At 39.5% G+C, this 5861-nt stretch overlaps 1 long non-coding RNA gene across 1 annotated transcript; it reads right to left on the minus strand.

Moving 5' to 3' along the window:
- Positions 1-2451: 2451 nt before the first annotated feature.
- On the minus strand, positions 2452-5855 carry LOC121917861. The gene is made up of 2 exons (XR_006101118.1): positions 3523-5855; positions 2452-2838 (listed from the first exon to the last, which is right to left on the minus strand). It is a non-coding gene; the product is annotated as an uncharacterized LOC121917861 (long non-coding RNA).
- Between the last annotated feature and the right edge of the window lie 6 nt (positions 5856-5861).

The raw sequence follows: 5861 nt of genomic DNA on the forward strand, positions 1-5861 counted from the left end.
AATATATTTTAAAAGTTGATGGTGTAGCAAACAGAAGTTTTGGCAAGCTTTGGATTTCTTTAAAAAGATCACCAAATCCTCCAGTTAAAGGAAAATCAGGGGTTGGGATTTCCCATTAAGGCACTCCACAAATTAATAATTTGAATCCCAAAGAATTAAATTTCTGAATTTCACTATATGTCACAAAGCAAACAGCAAAAGAACACTGTCCTCCCCCCATTTCTTCCCCCTTTTCTTTCCATGCTTTCCCCCACCAAAATATCACCAATGCTGTTCATGTTCTCTTGTTCACCAGCCTTTTAAAATCCCTAAACACCGAAATATTTAAAAACATATTTATATACCTCAACAGCAGAGGCAATAACTCCCAAAAGTCTAACCCCTAGACCACATTTATTTATTTATGCAGTTGAGATGTCCCTTGATTTTATTCTACAAAGCCCTCAAGTCATGATAAGGGGAGAGGGCACAAATTGGGTCACGGTACAGATTCCAACAAAGGACTGGAAAGAAAACTACTTTTAGTGCATTTTTCCCCAAGGTGCTGACCTTTCCAGTCTCCAAAGATGGAGATGGGAGACGCCAGCCATTACTTACCTAATTCTGTAGGTGGTCTAACACATTGTCCAAGTCGTGCATAAGCGCTGCGTACATGCGATAAAAAATGTACAGCCCAACGAAAAAAAGAAAAATGAGGGAGTACATGAAAAAGGCACTCAAGGAGGGAACTCCCAGTGACAGAGCACTTGGATGGGACCACAGGAAGACCAGAATAGCATTTCCTCCACAGCAGATAAGCCAGAGGAAAATGAAGATCAAAACCACAGCTAAAAGAGCCATGTCTGCCAAAGGCCAGCGGCCTAGGCCTTCTGGAACCTTGTGGCTCATGCAACCCAGCTAATATGACCTCATGGCTATGCAAATCTGCCATTGTTGGCTCAGGTCCATGGGTCTCCAGCCTCATGGCTCCAAGGAGAGCCTATTGTCATTTACATTTATTTCTTGCATTTATGTCCTGGCTTCTCTCCTGGGCTGGTCAGAAGCTGCTTGGTTCTGATTTTCAAAGGAATGCATGGAACATCCACAACACAAAACTATGAAAAAAGTCACACTTTACTCAGAATGAACTATAAATAAACCATCTTTCCAAGTAGTAGTCATCTTCCTCAGCAAGAAGGATAAAAAGATTCTTGAGGCACTTCAAAAGTAGCAGATTTATTATATCATAATAAATATTTTTGGGACTGAAGTCCACCACATCTGATGAAGAGAGCTCTCCTTCATGAAAATTTGTGCCACAATAAATCTGTTTATCTCTAAGATGACACAAGACATTGCCCAAATGCTACAGTGTAATGCCATCTCTTGACCTGACTGCCCTCCCCATCCTACCTTAATAGCCACCAGCCATTCTGAGCAATGGTCGTGTTCTCATGATGATCTGGGCATAGCAGACTGGAGTTTCCACTCCTCTCTCAACAGCTATCTCTTGTGCAATGATCAAAAGCAGGATCCCTATTGCAATTTCTCCTCCCATCAGAGATTGCTGGCAGTAGGAGGAAGAGAAAAGTCAGTCTGCTGTGCCACAACTGACAGGTGAACAAATCTTCATTGCCTGAAGCAGCTGGTGGCCATTAAGGTAGTATTGGGGAGACTTTCTGTGATCATGGCAATAGTGCCACGATCATGAATGCACGGTCTTCATGAACACACTTCTGGGGCACAGAAAGAAGCGCCATTTCGGCACTTCTTTCTTGCTGCACCCGGGAACCGTGCGATTTGGTCACTGCTGTTCCCAGACGCAGCAACCGGTGGCGGCAGCAGAGCGCCTTTCTTGGGCGCTCTGTAACACGCCCAAGTTATGAATCCATAAGTACAACACCAAATTCCACTCAACAGACAATAGACAAAACACTCTTAAGTTGTGCTGCAATAAAGCTACGAAAACTTTCTAAGCCAGAAGAGGAAGCAAAACCATCTCCCCCTTTCCCACATCCCTCCAATTGGAAAGAACTACATCTATGATTGCACTACCATCATTTCCAGATCTATGGTAGGGCACATTGGGGTACTGAGGAGAAAAGGGGCTCTTCAGTCCTGGGCTGTTCCAGACATGACCATAAACTACCTTCTGCCATGGCAGTGGAAAGCTCCATAGCTGTCAAAGAGCCCTAGAAATAGATTTTCTCACTGTGTATAGAGAATGAGGCCCACAGTATTCAAAGCCCCTTAGCCACTCCCACAAGAACAATGGGGTTGTAGCGGCTGTTGTTGTTGTCTTTGTTGTATGCTCTCAAGTCATTTCTGATCTGTGCTACTCTTAATGCTAACCTCCCTCAGTTTTAATGTTAGGTTTAGATATAGTTTTGTCCTAATTCTTCAGAATACACACAGGTATGCACACAGGCATGTACACACACACATACACATACACACACAGCAAAATATGGAAACCTGAAATCGCAATTTTTTATTAGATGTCTAATGAGAATCAATTTATCTAAATCCACAAGGTAATATAAGCACATAATTTAAAGTTTATCTGTAAATATACCCACAAATTGCACTACCTTGATTTCAAGTAATGTCAAAAGAGGTATCCCAGTTTCCTTTCAATTACTATTTTTTTCTGTAATTAAAGATTATGCTATTACAGCTTTTAAATCAAAAGTTGCAAACCTCCATCTACAACAAGAACATGACCTGTTACATATGGAGACTCCAGAAGAAACGTAACAGCTTTGGCAACTTCATGAGGCTCCCCAAATCTTCCAAGAGGAATAGCTTTTTTCAGTTGTTCTTCTTTCAAATGTGCTGTCATGTCTGTATGAATAAAACCTAAAAAGAATGGAGAGAGGTCTATGAATTGAGAACTAGCTAATCCTGACATAACTGTACCGTCACAATTCCAAGATTCAGTATCATCTCATCTATGGAAACCCACAGCGCAACAGCCTAACTGAGAAGCAATTTGAGAACAAGTCTGCAACATATGTGTGTGTTTAAGTGCCTTCAAGTCACCTGCCAACTTATGTCGACTCCATGAATTAGTTTCATAGGGTTTTCTCAGGCATGGTGGTTTTGCCAATTCCTTCCTCTGAAATGTAACCTGGCATCTGTTGGCAATCTCCCATCCAAGTACTAACCAGGGCTTACCCTGCTTAGCTTCCAGTATCAGATGGGATGTGGTGTCTTTAGGTTATTTAAGCCCTTGCCTATTCTACCTGAGAGCCAGTGTGGTATAGTGATTTCAGCATTGGACTACGACTCTGGAGATCAGGGTTTAATTCCCAGCTTGAGCATAAAAACCCACTGGGTAACTTTGGGCAAGTCACACACTCTCAGACTCAGAGGATGGCAATGGCAACCCCCCTTTGAAGAAGTTTGCCTTAGGTGTGCCTTAAGAGTTGCCATTAGTTATAAATGACTTGGAGACACACAACAGCTATTCCACCTGGGAAGAAAAAGCAGAATGATTGAGTGAGTGGGTATGTCTGCAATTTTACTCTTAACAAAACATACACTTGCATGCTAGATCTGTGCCTCCTTTGATAGGATCTGTAGGTCAGTGCTTGATGCCATACTGCCTGCTTCAAAGTGTTCTAAGTAATCGTGTTAAGTATATTCAGTCTTGACTGAAGCTTTCTGAAACTGGACCATCAATCTAGGTAAAAATTAACCACTGAATAAAATGTGTGGGTAAAACAAGATACATTTTATACCCAAGTTCCAACATGCATTGCCCTATCATATCCATATCTATTTGGCAGGACCAGTGCTGCCTTTAATTGAATCTACTTACAAGAATACATTAAAAATATAATAATAATTACAGAAACCCCAGATTTAAGCTTGAAAGAGAACATGTCTTGACTCTGCATAGGTGTGAGGTATTCATCACTCAGCAGGAGGGTGGCCCATTACAGTTGGCCCTCTACCTTGAGATATCTCCAGAACGGAATCCCACAGATACGGAGAACCAACTGTAATCATTACCAAAAATGAAAAAAAAAAAAAAGCCAACAAAAACAAAGATTTGCATACAATCTGTGTTTGCAATTTATATCACTCTATCATATTTCAAAATAATTTGTTATTATTTGTGATCAAGTCGATTTTGACCTATGGTGAACCTATGAATGCAAGCTCTCAAAATAGTTACCATCATTTAAATGGAAATATAAAACATCTCAGTGCAATGAGAAAGATTTGGACCAGGGGCCTCTTGCCCATGTCAAAATGGTTGAGGGTCAATTTCAAAGCACTTGCTCTCCCTTCCTATGATTATCTTTATTTTTAAACAACAGTTCAATAAAAGACACCTTCACATTCAGAACTGTCGGGCAAAGAACTGTTGTCTGCAAAGGACACATGGACATATTAGTCAGCAGACACAGAATGCAACAGCTACAAGAGGAGTTCCTTATCATAACCAAAGGTCTACACTGCAGGGTCAGTCAGATTCTAAACTAGAATAACTACAGAACCTGCCAACAGAGATATAAATGTTAACGTGTGCTGGATAGAAACAAGCCAAAGACCTGTCTCCATCTTATTGTAAGTAAGGGACTGAACCAAAAAAAATATTATTTAGGGACTATACCTTCCAAAATCCAGGGTGGCTATGCTGATTGGATGTTCTGGGAGTCCCAAAAAAGCTATGGTTTGGACTAATGGAAAGGTTGCACCTGAACAGGTCCCAGGGAAAATATTTACATGTAGAACACTTGCTGTAGTCTCTTCAAACTAATCAAAACATTTACAAAAGGAGTACTGTAAATTAAGTAACAAGCATCTCCTACAGTGATAGCTTTCCTGCACAATCTTTTGTATGCCTATTGAGAAGTAATTCTATCCAGGACTGAGGACTTGCTAGAATAAAAACAAGGCACATCTAAATTGAATAAATAAATAATGAGACACATCACATGACTAATGCATTTGGTTTGGAGGCTGAGGTTAAATTCTCACATTCAGGAACTTCAGTTAGTTCTAGTCTGTAAGCTGCTAGAAGCCTGATGAGATGTCAAAAGGTATTAAGACTCAAATCAAAATCCTGGAGTAGCTAGTCAAAAAAAGTTACAAAATAAAGAACAGTTTATCCAAGAACTCAAATTAGTCTGTGTGTGACCTGTACATATGAAACATTATAATGGCTGTTTTTTTGATAAGTCATTATTTTTTTCATCAGTTCAGTCATGACTAAAACATCCTCCTTTAGAAAAATATGAAATAAAAGCTTGCTATTGCTAAAGCAAGCTATTTGGATCCTGTTTCTGGATGGGTTTATCAACAACAACAAAAGCAGAAGACACATGTAACTATTTTTTTAAAAAGGACACTGTTTTATGTCCATTGTTCTCAAAGATAATATATTTATGTTCCCCAAAGGAGCACAAACACACAGAATCCACAGACTCACATTTCTTTTAGCAAAATCTATACACATGCTCACATGGCTATACACACATGTATCAGAAAACCAACATCAATAAGACCAAAAGGCTAAAGAATAGTAGATTAGTCAACAGAGGCTGCACTGGCACAGCAGAAATAACCCAATTCAACACCACTTGGACAGAGAAGGCTAAATGTCTCATAAAACTACAATTCCCAGAATTACATACCAATGAACTATGGCAATTAAAGTGATGTCAAACTGGATTATTTCTTCAGTATGGATGCAGCCACAGTTGTACTCAACAAACACAAAAAAGATCAGTGTCTTATACAATTTGTGTTTAAAATAATAATAATAATAAAGTGCACAATGTATGAACCAATTCCAAATGGAGCTATTGAATTTTACTCTGACAATTTAAGAAAAATATTGTATTTGAAGTAGAAACTCAGATGTTGGT

This window comes from Sceloporus undulatus, unplaced genomic scaffold (assembly GCF_019175285.1).
Source record: "Sceloporus undulatus isolate JIND9_A2432 ecotype Alabama unplaced genomic scaffold, SceUnd_v1.1 scaffold_1217, whole genome shotgun sequence".
In the NCBI taxonomy this organism is placed as follows: domain Eukaryota; kingdom Metazoa; phylum Chordata; class Lepidosauria; order Squamata; family Phrynosomatidae; genus Sceloporus; species Sceloporus undulatus.